This window comes from Schistocerca serialis, chromosome 9, assembly GCF_023864345.2.
Source record: "Schistocerca serialis cubense isolate TAMUIC-IGC-003099 chromosome 9, iqSchSeri2.2, whole genome shotgun sequence".
In the NCBI taxonomy this organism is placed as follows: domain Eukaryota; kingdom Metazoa; phylum Arthropoda; class Insecta; order Orthoptera; family Acrididae; genus Schistocerca; species Schistocerca serialis.
The window spans coordinates 9,260,542-9,281,262 of NC_064646.1; the positions used below are offsets into that span (position 1 = coordinate 9,260,542).

General features: G+C 43.9%; 1 protein-coding gene and 1 non-coding gene across 3 annotated transcripts in view; one reads left to right on the forward strand and one right to left on the reverse strand.

The window, feature by feature from the left end:
• The window catches only part of LOC126418804 (myelin regulatory factor), a 337,499-nt gene that overhangs the window by 164,208 nt on the left and 152,570 nt on the right, over positions 1–20,721 (reverse strand). The window lies entirely within an intron of this gene.
• On the forward strand, positions 3,985–4,057 carry Trnaa-cgc (transfer RNA alanine (anticodon CGC)). Its single transcript has one exon. It is a non-coding gene; the product is annotated as a tRNA-Ala (tRNA).

Sequence of the window (20,721 nt, forward strand, 5' to 3'; positions counted from 1 at the left end):
TCTTTCAAATTCTAAAGGTGGCAGGGGTAAAATACAGGGAGCGAAAGGCTATTTACAATTTGTACAGAAACCAGATGGCAGTTATAAGAGTCGAGGGACATGAAAGGGAAGCATCGGTTGGGAAGGGAGTGAGACAGTGTTGTAGCCTCTCCCCGATGTTATTCAATCTGTATATTGAGCAAGCAGTAAAGGAAACAAAAGAAAAATTCGGAATAGGTATCAAAGTCCATGGAGAAGAAATAAAAACGTTGTGGTTCGTCGATGACATTGTAATTCTGCCAGAGACAGCAAAGGACTTGGAAGAGCTGTTGAACGGAATGGACAGTGTCTTGAAAGGAGGGTATAAGATGAACATCAACAAAAGGAAAACGAGGATAATGGAATGTAGTCGAATTAAGTCGGGTGATGCTGAGGGAATTAGATTAGGAAATGAGACACTTAAAGTAGTAAAAGAGTTTTGCTATTTGGGGAGCAAAATAACGGATGATGGTCGAAGTAGAGAGGATATAAAATGTAGACTGGCAATGGCAAGGAAAGCGTTTCTAAAGAAGAGAAATTTGTTAACATCGAGTATAGATTTAAGTATCAGAAAGTCGTTTCTGAAAGTATTAGTATGGAGTGGAGCGATGTATGGAGACCAAGAGATGAATACACTAAGCAGATTCAGAAGGATGTAGGTTGCAGTAAGTTCTGGGAGATGAAGAAGTTTGCACAGGATAGAATAGCATGGAGGGCTCCATCAAACCAGCCTCAGGACTGAAGACAACAACAACAACAACAACAACAACAACAACCACACGAAAAAGCCAGTATTCACAGTAACATAAAATTTTGGGTAAAAATCCGAAGCATAAAAACTTGAACATAAACACCACTCGCAAACTCGTTCTGAAGCCTGTTTCGACTGGTCGATGCTGCGTAGCAGTCAGTACGAGGAGCGATCTACGATCGTGCGACATATCAGCATATCGCCAACCCCTTCACCCTTTATTGCCAGTAGATCAACCCTGGTGATGCCGCTGTTTCTTTATTCATGCAGCTTTTCATCGGCCTCACGAGGCTGAATAGACCCTGATCTAGATCATCCTATCTCAATGAAAATCCGTCGAGGTTCCGGGAATCGAACCCGGATCCTTCCGCATCGAAGGCAGTTTTTTATCCTTATTCTTAATTCCTTCTACCTGTTTCTTTGTTAGTAGTTATGTGCGGATGTCCCATGACATATTTAAAACTCCATCGATGAAAATTTCATTCAGTTTTTTTTATTACTTAAGGTGGTTAGGTTCCTGACCGAACACGATCAGCTAGAGTGCTGGCAAGCATCCGGCTATGGAGGTGTCCAAATCGAAACGTCAAACAGAAAATAAGTTACTTATTTATTTCTAGGGATTGATGATGATGATGATATTTGGTTTGGTGGGCACACAACTGCGTGGTGATCAGTGGCCGTACACATTCCCAAATCTTTACACTGTCCAGTCTCACCACATTCCCGAACGATGACGAAATGACGAAGACAATAAAACACCCAATCCCTGGGCGGAGAAAATCCCCGATCCGGCCGGAAATCTAACCCAGGTCCCCCTGATCCAGAGGCAGCAACGCTAGCCTCTAGGCCACGAGCCGCGGATCCTAGGGATTGAACAGTATAACTGATATACGAGGGGGGACCCAAAAATAAACGGAATTGCATTTTTATTGAACTTTCACAGTACTTTAGTCCTCTTCAAATTATTGTCCATGTGAATTAATGCACTTATTCCAACGCTTTTGCCACTGCTGAAAACAGTTCTGGATCTCTTTAGAAAGGATACTGTTCAATATCATTAGCAAGTTTTCTTTGACTGCCTCGGGCTTGGATGTGTGTGATGTCCTTAAGTTAGTTAGTTTTAAGTAGTTGTAAGTTCTAGGGGACTGATGACCTTAGAAGTTAAGTCCCATAGTGCTCATAGCCATTTGAACCATTTTTTTTTCCTTTGACGTCTTCGCATCACTGCATCGCTTTCCTTTCAGAGTTTGCTTCAACCGTGGAAACAAAATAAAGTAAGACGTAGCCAGATCGGGTGAGCAGGCACAAACACCATTTTGTTTTTTTCCCCATGAACTATGGCACCATTGGAGCTGTGTGGGCTGGAGCATTGTCGTGGTGGAGCAATACTGAGCGACGCGGGAGACTCCAAACTGACACCACCTAGCGGAGTAACACGTAACTACTAAGAGTGCGCGAGGAGTCGATTCCTGTTATTTTTGGGTCCCCCCCTCGTACATAATTTCTTTTCATTTTACAATAAGACATTTCGCGTGTCTGCAACAAATTCTAAGTTATTTGTTGTTTTATGTTCAAACGTACCTACATTCTGTATTTTAATTTAAAAAACCTACCTGTTACCAACTGTTCGTCTAAAATTGTGAGCCATTTGTTTGTATTACAGCGCCATCTATCACAAAGCGAAAAAAGTGGTCAAACTAAAACATTCATTTTTCTTTACGTACTATACGAGTATGTAATAAAAAAATGGGGGTTCCTATTTAAAAAACGCAGTTGATATCCGTTTGACCTATGGCAGCGCCATCTAGCGGGCCAACCATAGCGCCATCTGGTTTCCCCCTTCGAGCTAGACAAGTTTCGTTCTTTGTAGATCTTTCGTTTGACGCTTATTTCGTAAGATATTTGGCCCGGTCACAATGGTCCATATTCGTGTAGTACGTAAAGAAATATGAATGTTTTTGTTGGACCACTTTTTCGCTTCGTGATATATATATATATATATATATATATATATATATATATATATATATATATATATATTTTACAGTTTTATTCCGATCTTGATGAGATTTTGCACACTTTAACTTCAAGACAAGAGAAATATCTTAGTCTACATAAGGTTTTGTAATCTGACCCGAAATATATATGTATGTAATATATAAAGAGGAAACGTTGTTACCAAAAACCTCTGAAAGGTATTGGACGATTTACTTCAAATATCTACATGGTCTCCTTATGAACACGAATATTAAGAAAATGATTACATTGTAATGCTTTAGGAAGTACATGTCTGGCTACTGCGCTTCAAATCAAGTTCGAGGTAAATCGGAGGGGGCAGAGTAGTTAGCGAGATCCCGTTGTTAGAGCGAACAGCTTAGCGGGAAGCCACAGGAAGAGGGGAGTTGTCAAACCAGGCAGCGCGGGACGATGACGAAAACGCGATAGCAGCGCCTCTATGGGCATTGCGCGTCGCTTCAATTAATCTGAGAGAAGGGCGCGTTTCATCGCTCGTAAGCACGTGCTGTATTAACTCCTGCCGCGAGATATCTTTACAAGGCTTTCGCCCAGGTCCGCTTCCAAAATACCACCGCCCTCCGGGGAGCATTCGAATTCTTGAGGGAACTGGAGCGCTTCTGGTCTTCACTCGCGGCCAAGAGCGTTCCTTCCAGTAACAATGTACCGCTCATAGTCACCAATACGTATGTGGTCTTGACTCTTCAGTTGAGGGAAAGAATGAACGTATCGACGTAGCTGTTTGTAATCATGAATAGCGAAGCAATTTCAATTCGCAGACAATTAGTGGTCAATAATTCCTTAGTCGGCGAGAACCGTACTCGATTCTTTGCCAGTACCTACAAGTGTGACATTCTCCATATTTTCCCATCCAACTGTAACACTAATTTTCCATCTCTGGATACCCGCTACATGTAACATCCTAGGGCCTAGATAATATAGAACTACAGATTCTGTTGTTCTTTCCAGTGCCTGCCGGCCGTTGTGACCGAGTGGTTCTAGGCGCTTCAGTCCGGAGCCGCGCTGCTGCTACGGTCGCAGGTTCGAATCCTGCCTCGGGCATGGATGTGTGTGATGTTCTTAGGTTAGTTGGGTTTAAGTAGTTCTAATTCTAGGGGACTGATGACCTCAGATGTTAAGTCCCATAGTGCTTAGAGCCATTTGAACCATTTCATAAACCCGAAATCTTCGAGTCTAAACCGAGCGAGGTGGTGCAGTGGTTAGCACACTGGACTCGCATTCGGGAGGACGATGGTTCAATCCCGTCTCCGGCCATCCTGATTTAGGTTTTCCGTGATTTCCCTAAATCGCTTCAAGCAAATGCCGGGATGGTTCCTTTGAAAGGGCACGGCCGATTTCCTTCCCCATCCTTCCCTCACCCGAGCTTGCGCTCCGTCTCTAATGACCTCGTTGTGGACGGGACGTTAAACACTAATCTCCTCCTCTTCCTTCAAGTCTAAGCTGAATGATTTCCTACTGGCCCACTCTCATTCTGTACAAGAGTTTCTCCAGTAGTTGAGAGCTTTTCTCCGTAGCGTGTGTTTTATTCGTATATTCTCCCACAATTTGTTTTCATTATTTACGTATTAATTCCTTAGTTGTTTGCATAGTTTCTAGTCGGCATTTTGTAAACCAATCTCGGATCCAAGGAGAGGAGGGGGCGCCTCATGGGGTCATGACCACATCCGTAGACAATGTTTTACTAAGAGCGTTTGTATTTTTACATATATCAATTCCCCAAATTTATGATAATAGAGTAGCATGCAAACAGCGTCTAGCAAATGGCAGTAAATGTAGAAAACGAGCTCTGTTGAACACAGGAAGTTGTTCAGTTGCTTGGAAACCAGCTCAAGATGAAGCACTTGTTTCCTGACCAACATCTTCACATTTGTCAACATCAAACCTGAGACGGTTAGTGAGTGTGCCGCAGGAACCAGGAAACCGCAGGCCATTGAGTAAGCCAAGAGGGAAGGGTCCACAGAAAATGTAGCTGAAAGACTTACTTCCCGCAACGAAGGAGAAAACTACTGAAAGAAACAGCATTCTCCCCTTGCCCCATTTATATAGTCAGCAGACCTGCGTGCACAATCGTAATGATAATTCGTGAGTCCACAGATCGTGTACAGCAACAGTTTGTTGCTATTTTAGATCTCAAATCAATTTCATGACCCTTTTTTTTTAAATTTTCAGACTAATGGTTTTCAAATCACATTTTTTAAGATGTCCAGTTTCTTGGAACTTATGATAAAGTGATGCACTGGGCATAGAAGTAAACAGATCATTATTATTCTTATTACAATATTGAAGAATTTTATTGTTACCATCATTAAAATCTTACGAGTATGTGGCTCTTTAAAAGCGAGAGTGTCACAAGTCACCTTGGTCCGTGCGTGCTGGAGAGTAGGTACTGACTCGTTTAATATAATGAACAAGTAACTGATGTGTAGTTCTGTACAGACACGACAGGTTCCTGACACGACTACAGCGATGATTGAGTTCAGAATGGTTCATATGGCTCTGAGCACTATGGGACTTACCTGCTGTGGTCATCAGTCCCCTAGAAATAGAACTACTTAAACCTAACCAACCTAAGGACATCACAAACACCCATGCCCGAGGCAGGATTCGAACCTGCGACCGTAGCGGTCGCGCGGTTCCAGACTGTAGCGCCTAGAACCGGTCGGCCAGATGATTGAGTGTGATGGGACCCGGTCGTACCGTAAATGAGTGTAACAGACTGAAAAATGAACGATATATTTTTTTAAGGAATGCTGACACAGTTTCTGACTTCTCTCGTGACGTATATGTCGGCCATCGTGACAAGTAGCTTCGGTCCACATGGTTCCAAGGAACTTGACAAATAAATAAAATGAATAGAGCTGTCTGGCTGGTTTAATGCCTCCTTTCTGCTAGTGACGTCTCAAACAGGGAATAAAATAACTCCGCCTCTTCCTCTTCTCCAGCGACAGGAGAGTTTCGATTCCCCCGTCCGCACCGCACCGGCGGTTTCACTTTTAGCGGCTGCCGCAGCGATGCCGGCCTAATTGCTTGTTAACTACCGGCCGGTACTCGGACGTTTTATTAGGCTCTTAGCAAGTTTACGCTCCGGGTTTCATTGCCGTGCGCTACGGTTCCTCCGCCACTGAGAAAAAGAGACCTTTGGCTCGCGTTCGTTCTGGCGCGCGGCCACGGCAAACGCTAATTAAGTCCGCTCGCCGGGGTAATTTGAGTAGGCAGGGACCACTAGTGCGTTCTGCTACGCCCTCCGAGGCAGCGCTGCTTATTAGGTCTTGTCCCGCGTATATCGCGAGCTCTTCACGCCTTTCTTGCATATTAAGTTCTCTGAAACATGCGTAGTACTTCAATCCCCTAACCACGGGGCGCGTTTCTCACCGTGCAGCGCGCCAAACACGATCTCAGACGTGGCTGGTGCGTACTCACAAGGGGACCACGGATTTATTTCAAACTTTGTACATCTTTAGTAGGCTTGAAAATAACATGATTGTGCACGTAGTAAGCACTGACGCTGGAGACCGCTGCGGTCTTGAATCACGATGAAGTGTACGATCGGTGTGGTGCACTGCTCCGGCAATTCCGAGAAAATCGCAAGAGAAGTTTTACGCGTCTGTTGTGTAAGTGACGTATCTGTGGGTAGGTGCCAGACGTTAGCGCTCATTGTGCTGAAGTTGACGTTCGAGCTTCGTAAACCGATCGTCTATTAGGCGACGGTTCGACTCCCACTCAAACCTTCATTTTTGTACTAAAATTGTAAATTCTGTGATATTCAAAAAATTTGCAAATACATTATTCGTTCTTGCTACATTAGCAACGTATCACTGCTACGCAGGATAACTGCCAAATAGGGCCTGCCTCTGTGTCTGCAGCTTGTGGCCGAGCGGTTCTAGGCGCTTCAGTCTGGAACCGCGCGACCGTTACGGTCGGATGTTCGAATCCTGCCTCGGGCATGGATGTGTGTGATGTCCTTACGTTAGTTAGGTATAAGTAGTTCTAAGTTCTAGGGGACTGATGGCCCCAGATGTTAAGTCCCATAGTGCTCAGAGCCATTTGAACCATTTTGTGTTTGCAGCCCGAAGCATCGAGGCGCAAAGTAGTTCCATGTTCCTTACCAGACTGCATGTATGAGGACTTTCGCAAATCACGACAGGCATACATTTTTAGGAAAACTCTATGCATTTCTTCATTTACTTGTCGATAGTAATAAATATGTTTGCTCTAATGATTAAATTTAATTATAAATAGTAAGTGGTCAAATAACATGAAATTCACTAAAAGTGCGTGCAGTTATATTACCTCTCAAATGTCATATACATTAAATAATATGACTAATGATGACAAAAATATAGAATAAAAATTAAGTATGGGCAGGAATCGAACCTCCATCTCATACACGTTCGTCTTAAGTGGGGTAGGACGTCAAACAGACCGACTTGGAGCAGGAGAGGCATCTCAGGACATTTTAATTTCCAGTGTCTATACTTTTACAAATACATTCATAAAACTTTGTCAGCGTCACCAGGAAGGATTCAGGATTCACACTCATTGCAGTGGAAGTTCGAAAACATAACAAAATAATTTTTTTTTACGTGCGAAATTTCATCATTTTTTCCACTTTGCTGCATTTGTTGCTATACGTACACTTATCTTTATAAGTTAGAGAGATTCTTCGATGAATTTTGCACAGCATACATACCATACTCACAGGTGTATGACACTCTAGAATTGATTTAATTTATGAAAGAATAAATAATCTGTTACATTTTAAACTTCATGTTTAGAAAAAACACAAATTTTATAGTTCATTACCTCAATTTTTACTACAGTTTTTAATAGATTTGCAAAATTCTAGAGTTTCATACACCTTTAAGTATGGTTCGTATGCTGTGCGAAATTCATCGAATAATCTCTCTTACTTATGAAGAAATGTGTACCTATAGCTACAAATGCAGCCATTAGTAAGTGAAAAAAGGATGAAATTTCACACGTAAAAAAAATTACTTCGTTATGTTTTAGAACTTCCACTGCTATGAGTGTAAATTTTTGAATCCTTCATGGTCATGCTGACAAAGTTTTATGAATTTATTTGTAAAAGTATAGACAGTGGAAATTGAAATGTCCCGTGGTGCCTCTCCTGCTCCAAGTCGGCCCGTTTGACGTCCTGCCCCCCTTAAGCAGCTCGAATGCTAACCGCTTGACGGCCATGAACTCTAACGTCCGGCACCTACGCACTAACACATCAGTTACATAATAGGACGTAAAAATTCTCTTGCGATTTTCTCGGCACTGCCAGAGTACTGCACCTTACTTCTTGCACATTATGTTGTTTTAATGTGCAAAGTTTGAAGTAAATCTGTGCTCGTAACGTCGTGGCCTCCCCTTGTCAGAATCCAGCTGTTGCACCACACGGATCGTACTCTTCATCGTCATCAACGACCGTAGCGGCCTCCAGCGTTCAGTGAGGCTTTTCTGTACCTTACGCCCAAGATTAGTCCGGACAGTCCTTGCTTTTTAGTGCTGTCCAGGGCTGCAAAAATATCCAGGTTTGAGAATTTAATGACTGGCGGGGATTTTAAAAAAAATCTTTAACCTATATGCTGAACACAGCGTTTTTAAACATTCTCTTGGGTTCGTGCCTCTCTCAGCCGACCTTGGAGCACGCGTTCACGTTCATGGGGAGGCGTGGCTAACGGCGCAGCCACAAATTTTCACTCCGTCATTTGGAAACACAACAGGGGTAATGTGTTTATGTTGCTTTAGTGTCTGAAGTAACTCGTCTGCACGTTTTTGATCATTTTATCTATATTCGTTTTTTTGTATCGGCGTTTAGGAGTGGTCGCTGTATACTGGAGAATTTTCTATTGCACATAAAGGAAAGACCGATGCTAAAGACCCCGTAAAACAGTTAAGGATGGGCGTGGAATTAATGCTACTGCTTCTACGGTCCGTGATCGACTGTCAAGAGATCTCGGGCGACGCTAGGAGACCGTAGATCTCTGCGAAATAAAGGAGCACTTGCAGCCCGGCTAAGTGGTCTCTGGGTCCAGTCTGCCCGCAGTGCTCTATATGGTGCCGGATGAGTGGTGTCTGCACCACCGAGTCTGTTGTTGTTGTTGTTGTTGAGAGTTGAGGGAAGATGCTGCGGGAATTGTGCAGTTGCGCTCTGACAGGTGGATGCGTGGTGTCGCTTCTGGGCCGACGTAGTGCACCTTGCAGTGGAGTAACCGTGGTAGCCGCAGTGGTTGCTTGCCTGTTGATGCACGTGCTGCACACTGGTGATCAGAAACACCAGACGCCTGCTGTGGATGCTTCACGAGATGTGTTTGCTCATGCAACACTTCAGTGCATGGTCAGAGTCACGCTTGCATGCAAATAGTTTTTCGCTGGCATTGGGACCAGAGGCTCATTTGTGCTCTGAAGGTTATGGTGTGTGTCTGGAGTTTATAGTTGATGACTCTGTCTGGCCCTAAGGCTTTTGTTGATGTGAAAATTTGTTATTTGAAGAATGGAGGTTAAACTGTTTAAAATTCATTATGTTTTTGTTGACACAATACCTTTTAAACGTTCTTATTTTGCTGGCCCACTTATTTTAGTACCGTTAAACTTTCTGTAGTTCACTCTGAATATAAATGGTTACGATGCTTGAAGCAAGTTACGAAAGATTACAGCTACCTTGTAATGCCTTGTGCCTCTCTGTCAGCTGATTATACTGAGCCGAAATTGAGTTTACGTAAGTTGCAAGCGTTAAATTTCCATCTTAAGGTAAAGTATATTTTATGTCAAAAATTTTGTTGTTACTCAGGGGCATAAGCCTTTTTAGTGACTATTAAGTTTTATTACTGATTCTTAAACTCACTTAATTCAATTTGATTTTCTCCCCCAGATTGGCTACATAAGATCAAGCAGGTTTCCTTTTAATTATGTTGAATGATTATTTGCAGTGTACGTTTTGTCATTTTTGAATATATGTGTGTTTTAGAGTTTGCATCTATTCGACATGCGTCAGTGTATTCTTTGAAGGCGGTCAGCAAGGCAGTAGGGGCTATTGGTTTGGAAGCTATGCCGTTCGTTGCCTGCCAACGTCACACTAATTTGAAAATTTTTTGTAAGCTATTCAGACTGTTACTCGTTTGAAATTTGCTGTCGAACAGACGTTCAAAATGGTTCAAATGGCTCTGAGCACTATGGGACTTAACATCTGAGGTCATCAGTTTCCTAGACTTAGAACTACTTAAACCTAACTAACCAAAGGACGTCACACAGATCCATGCCCGAGGCAGGATTCGAACCTGCGACCGTAGCGGTCGCGCAGTTCCAGACTGTAGCGCCTAGAACCACTCGGCCACTCCGGCCGGCCCTTTTAAAGACAAAGACTGGAATAACAGTAATCTGGAGTGTGCTGCTAAAGAGACCACCGTTTCATACCACGCTGCGTGACAAGAACACCATTTTTGAAAATGTCCTGCCTAGTGAAAAATCCAACAGAATAAATAAAGTTAACGTTTTAGTAAACTGCTTTAACTTATTTCAAAAGAATGTCCTGCGTTAGACCCAAAAAATATGGTAATATGTCTTGGGTTGGACAAAAAAAGGAAAAAAATGCCAAGTCTTGTGTTAGTAGTGGGCTATGTGTGGCTCACCATCCACGTGGTTTGTTTACGAAAATGGACACACGTGAAATAGCTACGTTAGCCCTATTAAAGTGCACACTTGTTGCCTTGCCACGTTGTTCTGCCTGTACTATTCACTGTACTGGGGTGCGAGAAAGGGAGTCAGTGACGCTGACAGCAAAACTTACGTTTCATTGCACCATGCTCCCTGACGTGTTCACAAAAGCGAACAAACTCATTCCTAGATGGAGATCGCCCTTATTTACGCATAAAATCGAATCGTTCTGGAACATACTTTTCCTAAAAGAAAGCATCAGAATCTTTTAGAAAATATGAAAATGAATTAAAAACATTATTTGCAGAAAGCTGGTCGCGAACCCAAAACCCTTCACTTCAGAATCGACATCTCTCTCCACTAGACTACATTTAAAAGATATTATTTGTACCTGTGCGTTCCATTTTTACATTCCCTGAAAGCTTTAAACGACACGTTTTAGAGATTTCCTCCACATAAAAGTGGTTTGAAGGAGCATATATTCTTAGCATGTAAGCTGTAACACAAAAAACAACAGATAGGGGTTTCAGCTGCATCTGACGTAATACAATATGGTGTCTTCTAAATTTTGACTGTGGCATCGATCTTGCATTCCATTGGCCACGTTACTCTCCACGTAGCATAAATCTGACGTATCTCACTCCGCCTTTCACGCTTGTGAATGCTACGCAACGGGAAATTCCACAAAACACGTCCAGCACCACGTCCGGATTCGTTTCCGCGGCCCATTTGAGAACGCCTTTCGGATACTTACTTTTTCGTACCTGCCATCTAGGAACACTGTTCGAATTTCTTTTCCTCAAGTACAATCTTCCCTTAATTTTTAAGTTAAAATTTATAAACAGATTCTGCAGATGCGGCTACCAGGCACAATATTTTGTTATCTTGTTTATATTATTTTATTGCTGCAACGTCTTTCGACGTCTGTCTCTATCATCAGCAAAAAAAATGGCATTACAAAAACATTTCATTTAAATACGTATGGATCTTGATGTAGCTTTTAGTCTCAGTGTGTTTTGTGGACTGACTGCAGATAAAAAAGATGTAAAACAAGACAGTGAGAGAGAGAGAGAGAGAGAGAGAGAGAGAGGGAGAGAGAGAGAGAAGGAGAGAGAGAGAGAGAGAGAGAGAGAGAGATTACTTCGCTGCCGGTCTCTTACTAGCACAAAATTATAAATAATCACTCAGTTTGTTCATCAGAAATACATTTTGTCCGGTGAGGTTGTTACGAAGGTACTGAAATCCTCATTTCATTGCGCTAACGAAATAACTGGCGCTCGGAAAACCCATCATTGATCGGACTAACGAAAATCTCTTTAGGCCTAAAATGTAAACACGACACCGCAAATCTGTTTCCGAAATTAAACTGACGTCTTCCGCTAACTGTATCGTATGTAGACGCAGTGACTGGTGGTTTCGGCTAGACACGAGTGACAGCGCGGCCGGAGTGATAGAATAAATGTAATGCCGACACACGGCTGGATAGCCGGTTTCGAAAATAAATGATCCAACACGAGAGACAGTGGCGGCAACTTTCACGCAATTTCACGCTTACGTGACCCCGCGGATGCATAAAAGTCTGGCCGCAGTGACCGGCCGATCGACGGCTCCGACAACTGTCGCGACTCGTTACAACGGGCGGTGTTTGTTATGGGCAGTTGGCTGCACTGCCTGATCGGGCAGCGAGCCTTTCTCCAGGAGTGTAGAAAAGTCTGAAAGTTTGTGCTGCCTGTTATCGCTGCCGGTATAGTAGCTCCGGCGAACTGGCGCGTGCATTTTACGTCCGGATCTACCGCCGTCTCTAGTCACATCAGAGCTGCCGTTCCGCTGCGTCAGAAACTATAGGGAGACACCAAGTTACGTGTAGGTTCATAGCTGATCTCGATAATCAATTGATGTGGTGCTTACTATAAAACCCTCACTGTTACTTAGATAATATACAGAAAGATTAATCAAAAACCTCTATTTCTTGCACATCTCTCGATAGTCTAAGCGACTTAATTGTTCCTTTAAATTTCATACAAATAGTTAACTGAAATCTACAATGATGAGCCAGAAACGTTATGACAACTGCCCACCGCGAGACTGAATGTCACGTAAAGGCAGTGCGAGCAGATTACGCGGCAAGGAAAGTGTATATGTGGAACAAAGACATTCTAGCGACGCTGCGGGTCGCAAATTGGGAGATCCACTGATAAAAGCGACTGTGAGAAAGGTCACATTGTTATGACCTGCCACCTGGGAACGAGCATCTCGTAAATGGCGAAGACGGGCGGTTGTTCGAGGCTTCTGTAATGAGGATCTACAGAAAATGGTTCAAGGTCTAAGAACACCAAGACTAAACGATAAGGTGTTGGACGTTCACACCTTATCAGACAACGTGAAGGTCGGTGGTTTGCCTGTTGTGTAAAGCAGCGCTCTGTGGGAAATCTGACGATAGAGTACAGCGCTGGTGAAGACGGCGGATGATGCTGTGGAATATCGAGAGGTTGTAACAATGGAAAATTGTACTGAAATGCAGGAGGATCTGCAGCGAATTGACACATGGTGCAGGGAATGGCAATTGAATCTCAATGTAGACAAGTGTAATGTGCTGCGAATACATAGAAAGAAAGATCCTTTATCATTTAGCTACAATATAGCAGGTCAGCAACTGTAAGCAGTTAATTCCAAAAATTATGTGGGAGTAGGCATTAGGAGTGATTTAAAATGGAATGACAATATATAATAAATCGTCGGTAAAGTAGATGCCAGACTGAGGTTCATTGGAAGAATCCTAAGGAAATGCAGTCCGAAAACAAAGGAAGTAGATTACAGTACACTTGTTCGCCCACTGCTTGAATACTGCTCAGCAGTGTGGGATCCGTACCAGATAGGGTTGATAGAAGAGATAGAGAAGATCCAACGGAGAGCAGCGCGCTCCGTTACAGAATCATTTAGTAATCGCGAAAGCATTACGGAGATGATAGATAAACTCTAGTGGAAGAATCTGCAAGAGACGCTCAGTAGCTCGGTACGGGCTTTTGTTGAAGTTTCGAGAACATACCTTCACCGTGGAGTCAAGCAGTATATTGCTCCCTCCTACGTATATCTCGCGAAGAGACCATGAGAATAAAATCAGAGAGATTAGAGCCCACATAGAGGCATACCGACAATCTTTCTTTCCACGAACCATACGAGACTGGAATAGAAGGGAGAACCGATAGAGGTACTCAGGGTAACATCCGCCACACACCGTCAGGTGGTTTGCGGAGCATGGGTGTAGATGTAGATGGAGGCACAAATGTTTCGGAGCACACTGTTCAGCACACACAGTTGAACATAGGTCTCCGCATCAGAGACCCCAATGACGTCATCAATTACGACTGCAGTGAACACGGGGGCATCGATACTGGACTGTAGCTCATGGAAACTTGTCGCTTGCTCGTCTGAATCACGTTTCTTCTTACATTAGGTCGATGGTCGTGTCAGAATCCAGGAGAACAGCTGGTCGAAACCTGCGCCGCGCCACTGACTCAAGTTAATGGGGGCAGTATTATACCATGGGGGACATTCATCTGCGCTTTCATGGGACCTCTGGCAATAATCGGAAGCACCATGATAGCTGTGGATTACATAAGCGTTATTGGGTACCACCTGCCTCCATACATGCTTGATGTCTTCACCGACGGTGATAGCGTCTTCCAGAAATATTAATGCCCGTCTAACAATAGGAATTTCGCGCTACTGTGATTTGAGGAGAATGATAGTGAACTCACTTTGATGTCTTCGGCACCAAATTCGTCTGATATGAAACCAATGGGATACGTCTGGGGCGCTATAAGGCACCAGCCCACGGAGAATCGTTTATTGCACTGTGAAGGTGGACCAACGCCCTATTATGGGGGGGGGGGGGGGGGTAGGACGTCAAACGGGCCGACTTTGAGCAGGATAGGCACCATAGGACATTTTAATTTCTACTGTCAATACTTTTTCAAATAACTTCATAAAACGTTTTCAGCATGACCAGGAATGATTGAGGATTCACACTCATAGCAGTGGAAGCTCAAAAACGTAGCAAAATACCTTTTTTTTTACATGTGAAATATCATTTTTTCACTTACTACTGGCTGCATTTGTTTCTGTAGGTACACTTTTCTTCCTAAGAACGAGAGATTCTTCGATGAATTTTGCACAGCATGCAAGCGGTACTTACAAATGTATGAAACTCTAGAATTTTCCAAATCTATTAAAAACTGTGGTAAAAATTGGGATAATTAACTATGAAATTTGAGTTTTTTCTAAACATGAAGTTTAAAATGTAACAGTTAATTCATTTTTTCATAAATTAAATAAACTCTAGAGTTTCATACACATGTAACCATAGTTTGTATGCTGTGCAAAAGTCAACGAAGAATCTCTCTTACTTAGGAAGAAAAGTGTACCTACAGCAACAAATGCAGCCAGTAGTAAGTGAAAAAATGATGAAATTTCACATGTAAAAAATGTATTTTGTTACATTTTTGAGCTTCCACTGCTATGAGTATGAATCTTGAACCCTTCCTGATCATGCTTTCAAAGTTTTATGAATTTATTTGTAAAAGTATAGACAGTGGCAATTAAAATGTACTGTGGTGCCTCTCCTGCTCAAAGTCGGCCCGTTTGACGTCCTACCCCCCTTAAGTATGTGGTCATCATGTCTCGGCTCATCAATGTAAACGGCCAGAAAAAAGTTCGTACGCCATTTTAGAGGTTTCCAAGTCACTCAAGATTTATTGTTGCAACAGCGTCTGTGGAGTACATGAAATGATTGCAAAATGGCTCTGAGCACTATGGGACTTAACTTCTGAGGTCATCAGTCCCATAGAACTTAGAACTAGTTAAATCTAACTAACCTAAGGGCATCACACACACCCATGCCCGAGGCATGATTCGAACCTGCGACCGTAGCAGCAGCGCGGTTTCGGACTGAAGCGCCTAGAACCGCTCGGTCACCGCGGCCGGCTCTCTCTTGGTGGTGATCCATGTATCGGTTGGGGACATTCAACTCGGCGGCACCTTGGTGCTATTCGAGGGGAGTAGGCTGCTAGCCGGCACCATTATCTCATCATCATCATCATCATCATCATCCAACAACATGACACCACACTGCACTCACCCTCTACTGTCACCTACACTTAAGACGCACAATCCTCACACTTTGTGAAGAAAAGTTGCCGCTTGGCGCAAAGGACTTAAAAACCTTTAAAATCAACAGCTGGACCTGTCCTTCGGGGTCTCCAACCAAGCCAACAATGCCATACGTTTGTACTTTGCAGTCATGTGCCTTCTCTATGCTATGGGCATTATCTTGTATTTATTCACATTATAACAGAACTGATATTCATAGCACTAAGCGAAAAATTTGCTGCCTTTTTGCCTTGCACGTAAGCAAGCGATAGTGTGTTTATTCTGTCTGATAGTTTCCGTACACTGCTTGCAATTAAAACTGCAACACCAGAAAGAATGACAAATACCGAAATTTTACTTACTGTGCATTTACAGATGCAATACGTCTAGCGAGAACTTGTATGCGAAACTAATGCTTCCAGGAATACCCCGCCACACACAAAGTTTGCTTGCGGAGTACAGATATAGATGTAGGAGGAGGTTTCTGTCGGATGACAGCTAAGTGCTGGAGATGGAAAACCACACTGGAGGCCAACACTTGTACTAGTCCAAACGCAGTAGGATCTGACTGACAAAAACGGAAAACAGAACAATGAGTTCAACAACGGCTCACTCAGCCCGTCCGCGTAGGGGAATAAAGGGAGGGAGGGGCGGAGACACACACACACACACACACACACACACACACACACACACACACACACACACACACACACACACACAGAGAGAGAGAGAGAGAGAGAGAGAGAGAGAGAGAGAGAGAGAGAGAGAGGTCTACACGGATGCGGATATCCGCAGTAATATTGACTTTTCAGATAAAAGTCGCGCCTTGCGGATAACCACGGACACATCTGCGACCATTCGCAATAATACCTACTTTGAGGTTTAGAGTTAAAGGTCACAATACTACCATTTCAGTTTACTTTTTGGACTGACCTTAATCGATAAAAATGATTATTAATACTATCCATTCGTGACGCAATGCCGCTGCACTGAACGCGCAGCATCCTGGAAATGGCATATACGTTCCTGACATATGCGATAGCGACTTGGCCATTTCCTAATTTTCCGTACAGTTACAGGTACATCCTACTTCCCTCGTAACAGCAGCTATTTTACGTCTGAGCGTTACTGCTTCGTTTAGGTTAATAGAGGCCACTTACGTAATTCCTGAAAAATGTCAAAGAGTAAGGTGCTAGCTATTCTAGGACTGTTCAATCAGAGGACTCTTCGCTGTGTTTGTGTGTCACTCTTTCTTTAGTCATCAGTTTTCTCATTTGTTTTATGCGGTCCATAACAAATTCATCCCCTGGGCCAACCTCTTCATCTCGAAATAGCCTTTAGACCTACGTTCTCTATTATTTGCTGGATATATTCCAATCTCTGTCTGCTTCTAGAGTTCTTACCTACATCTCCCTCTACCACCATGGCGTTATTCCCTGGTGTCCTATTACCCCGTCTCTCTTCTTGTCAGTGTTTTCCTTTGCTCACCGATTCTGCGGAGAACCTCCTCATTCCGTACCTCTTCAGTCGAGCTAATTTTCCACGTAATGTAGGACACTAATAATGAACGATATTAAAATCAATGATGCTATCAATGTTTCTCGCAAAAATATTTACAAGCACATTATGCAGTGCTTATTACATTGAGAAGTTTAGCACGTTAACATGATTCCATTATCGTGAATCAACGTTCATTTGATAACCGAACTATGTGGATAACATTTAACAGTACGCAGGATGTGACGTGTAACACGTGTTCGCCGCGCGGCGTAGCCGTGCGGGCTTAGGCGCCTTGTCACGGTTCGCGCTGCTCCCCCGACTGAGGTTCGAAGTGCGGACGGTATTTGCTTCGTGAATCATTACCCGTGTTAAACTGGACCGTTTACCAACTGCGGACCGTTCGCCGGAAAGTTACGTTATTTAAGGAAACAGGAAGTGTTCAGCCACATGTGAAACGTCAGCCACGACCTGCAACAAATGATGATGCCCAAGTAGGTGTTTTAGCTGCTGTCGCGGCTAATCCGGACATCAGTAGCAGACAAATTGCGCGAGAATCGGGAATCTCAAAAGCGTCGGTGTTGAGAATGCTACATCAACATCGATTGCATCCGTACCATATTTCTATGCACCAGGAAATGCATGCCGACAACTTTGAACGTCGTGTACAGTTCTGCCACTGGGCACACGAGAAATTAAGGGACGATGACAGATTTTTTGCACGCGTTCTATTTAGCGACGAAGCGTCATTCACCAGCAGCGGTAAAGTAAACCGGCATGATATGCACTATTGGGCAACGGAAAATCCACGATGGCTGCGACAAGTGAAACATCAGCGACCTTGGCGGGTTAATGTATGGTGCGGCATTATGGGAGGAAGGATAATTGGCCCCCATTTTATCGATGGCAGTCTAAATGGTGCAATGTATGCTGATTTCCTATGTAATGTTCTACTGATGTTACTACACGATGTTTCACTGCATGACAGAATGGTGACGTACATCCAAAATGATGGATGTCCGGCACATAGTTCGCGTGCGGTTGAAGCGCTATTGAATAGCATATTTCATGACAGGTGGATTGGTCGTCGAAGCACCATACCATGGCCCGCACGTTCAACGGATCTGACGTCCCCGGATTTCTTTCTGTGGGGAAAGTCGAAGGCTTTGCTATCGTGATCCACTAACAACGCCCGACAACATGCGTCAGCGCATTGTCAATGCATGTGCGAACATTACGGAAGGCGAACTACTCGCTGTTGAGAGGAATATCGTTACACGTATTGACGTACATCATTTTGAGCATACGTTGCATTAATCTGTTATTTACAGGTAATCACGCTGTAACAGCACGCGTTCTCAGAAATGATAAGTTCACAAAGGTACATGTTTCATATTGGAACAACCGAAATAAAATGTTCAAACGTACCTATGTACTGTATTTTAATTTTGAAAAGCCTACCTGTTACCAACTGTTCGTTTAAAATTGTGAGCCATATGTTTGTGACTACTACAGCGCCATCTATCACAAACCGAAAAAGTGGTCCATCTAAAACATTCATATTTCTTTACGTACTACACGAATACGTAATAAAAATAGGGGTTCCTATTTAATAAAAGGCAGTTGATATTCGTTTGACCCATGGCAGCGCCATCTAGCGTGCCAACCATAGCGCCATCTGGTTTCCCCCTTCAAGCTAGACAAGTTTCGTTCTTTGTAGAGTTTTCGTTTGATGCTTATTTCGTGAGATATTTGGCCCGGTCACGATCAATGAACCACTCTGTATACACTGAAGAGCCAAAACGCTGGTACAAATGCCTAATATCGTGCACGGCCACCGCGAGCACACAGAAGTGCCGCAACACGGCGTGGCATAGACTCGACTAATGTTTGAAGTACTGTTGCAGGGATTTCACTGCAGGGCTCTCGATAAATCCTTAAGAGTACGAGAGGGCGGAGATCTCTTCTGAACAGCACGTTGCAAGGCATTCCAGATATGCTCAATAATGTTCATGTCTGGTCAGTTTCGTGGTCAGCGGAAGTGTATAAACTCAGGAGAGTGTTCCTGGAGCCAATCTGTAGTAACTCTGGACGTGTGGAATGTCGCACTGTCCTGCTGGAATTGTCCACACGCATCGGAACGCACAATGGACATGAACGAGACAGGATGATTACGTACGTGTCACCTGTCAAAGTCGTATCTAGACGTATCACGAGGCGTCACATGTCACTCCAACTGCACACGCCCCACACCATTACAGAGGATCCACCAGCTTGAACAGTCCCCTGTTGACATGTAGGGTCCATGGATTGTCCAGGTTGCCTCCATACCCGAAGACGTCCATCCGCTCGATACAATTTGAAACGAGACTCGCCCGACAAGGCGAGTCGTAAAGCACTGTGTCGTGCAGTCATCAAGGGTACTCGAGCGAGCCTCCGGTTGCGAAAGCCCATATCGATCATGTATCGTTGGATGGTTCGCAAGCTGGTACTTTTTGATAGCCCAGCACTGAAATCTGCAACAATTTGCGGTAGGGTTGCACATCCGTCACGCTGAACGATTCTCTTCAGTCGTGGTTTGTCCCGTCCTTGCAGGATCTTTTACCGGCCGCAGTGATGTCGGAGATTTGATGTTTTACCCGATTCCTGATGTTCACAGCAAACTCGTGAAATGGTCGTACAGGAAAATCCCCACTTCATCGCTACCTCGGAGATGCTGTGTCCCGTAGCTCGTGCGCAGACTATAACAGCCGAGCGGTACTAGACTCTACAGTCTGGAACCGCGCGACCGCTACGGTCGCAGGTTCGAATCCTGCCTCGGGCATGGATGTATGTGATGTCTTTAGGTTAGTTAGGTTTAAGTAGTTCTAAATTCTAGGGGGCTGATGACCTCAGATGTTAAGTCCCATTGTGGTGGTGGTTAGTGTTTAACGTCCCGTCGACAACGAGGTCATTAGAGACGGAGCGCAAGCTCGGGTTAGGGATGGATTGGGAAGGAAATCGGCCGTGCCCATTCAAAGGAACCATCACGGCATTTGCCTGAAACGATTTAGGGAAATCACGGAAAACCTAAATCAGGATGGCCGGAGACGGGATTGAACCGTCGTCCTCCCGAATGCGAGTCCAAGTCCCATTGTGCTCAGAGCCATTTGAACCATTATACCATAACACCACGTTCAACCTCACTTAAACCTTAATAAATTTCCATTGTAGCAGCAGTAACCGATCTTACAACTGCGCAAGACACTTGTTGTCCTATACAGATGTTGCTGACCGCAGGGCCGTACTCTCCCTGTTTACATATCTCTGTATTTGAATACGCACGCCTGTACCAGCTTCTTTGGCGTTTCAATGTAGATGGGCCGAATACTGCACATTGTTGTTGTTGTGGTCTTCAGTCCTGAGACTGGTTTGATGCAGCTCTCCATGCTACCCAATCCTGTGCAAGCTGCTTCATCTCCCAGTGCCTACCGCAACCTACATCCTTCTGAATCTGCTTAGTGTATTCATCTCTTGGTCTCCCTCTACGATTTTTACCCTCCACTAGGCCCCTCCAATGCTAAATTTGTGATCCCTTGATGCCTCAGAATATGTCCCTACCAACCGATCCC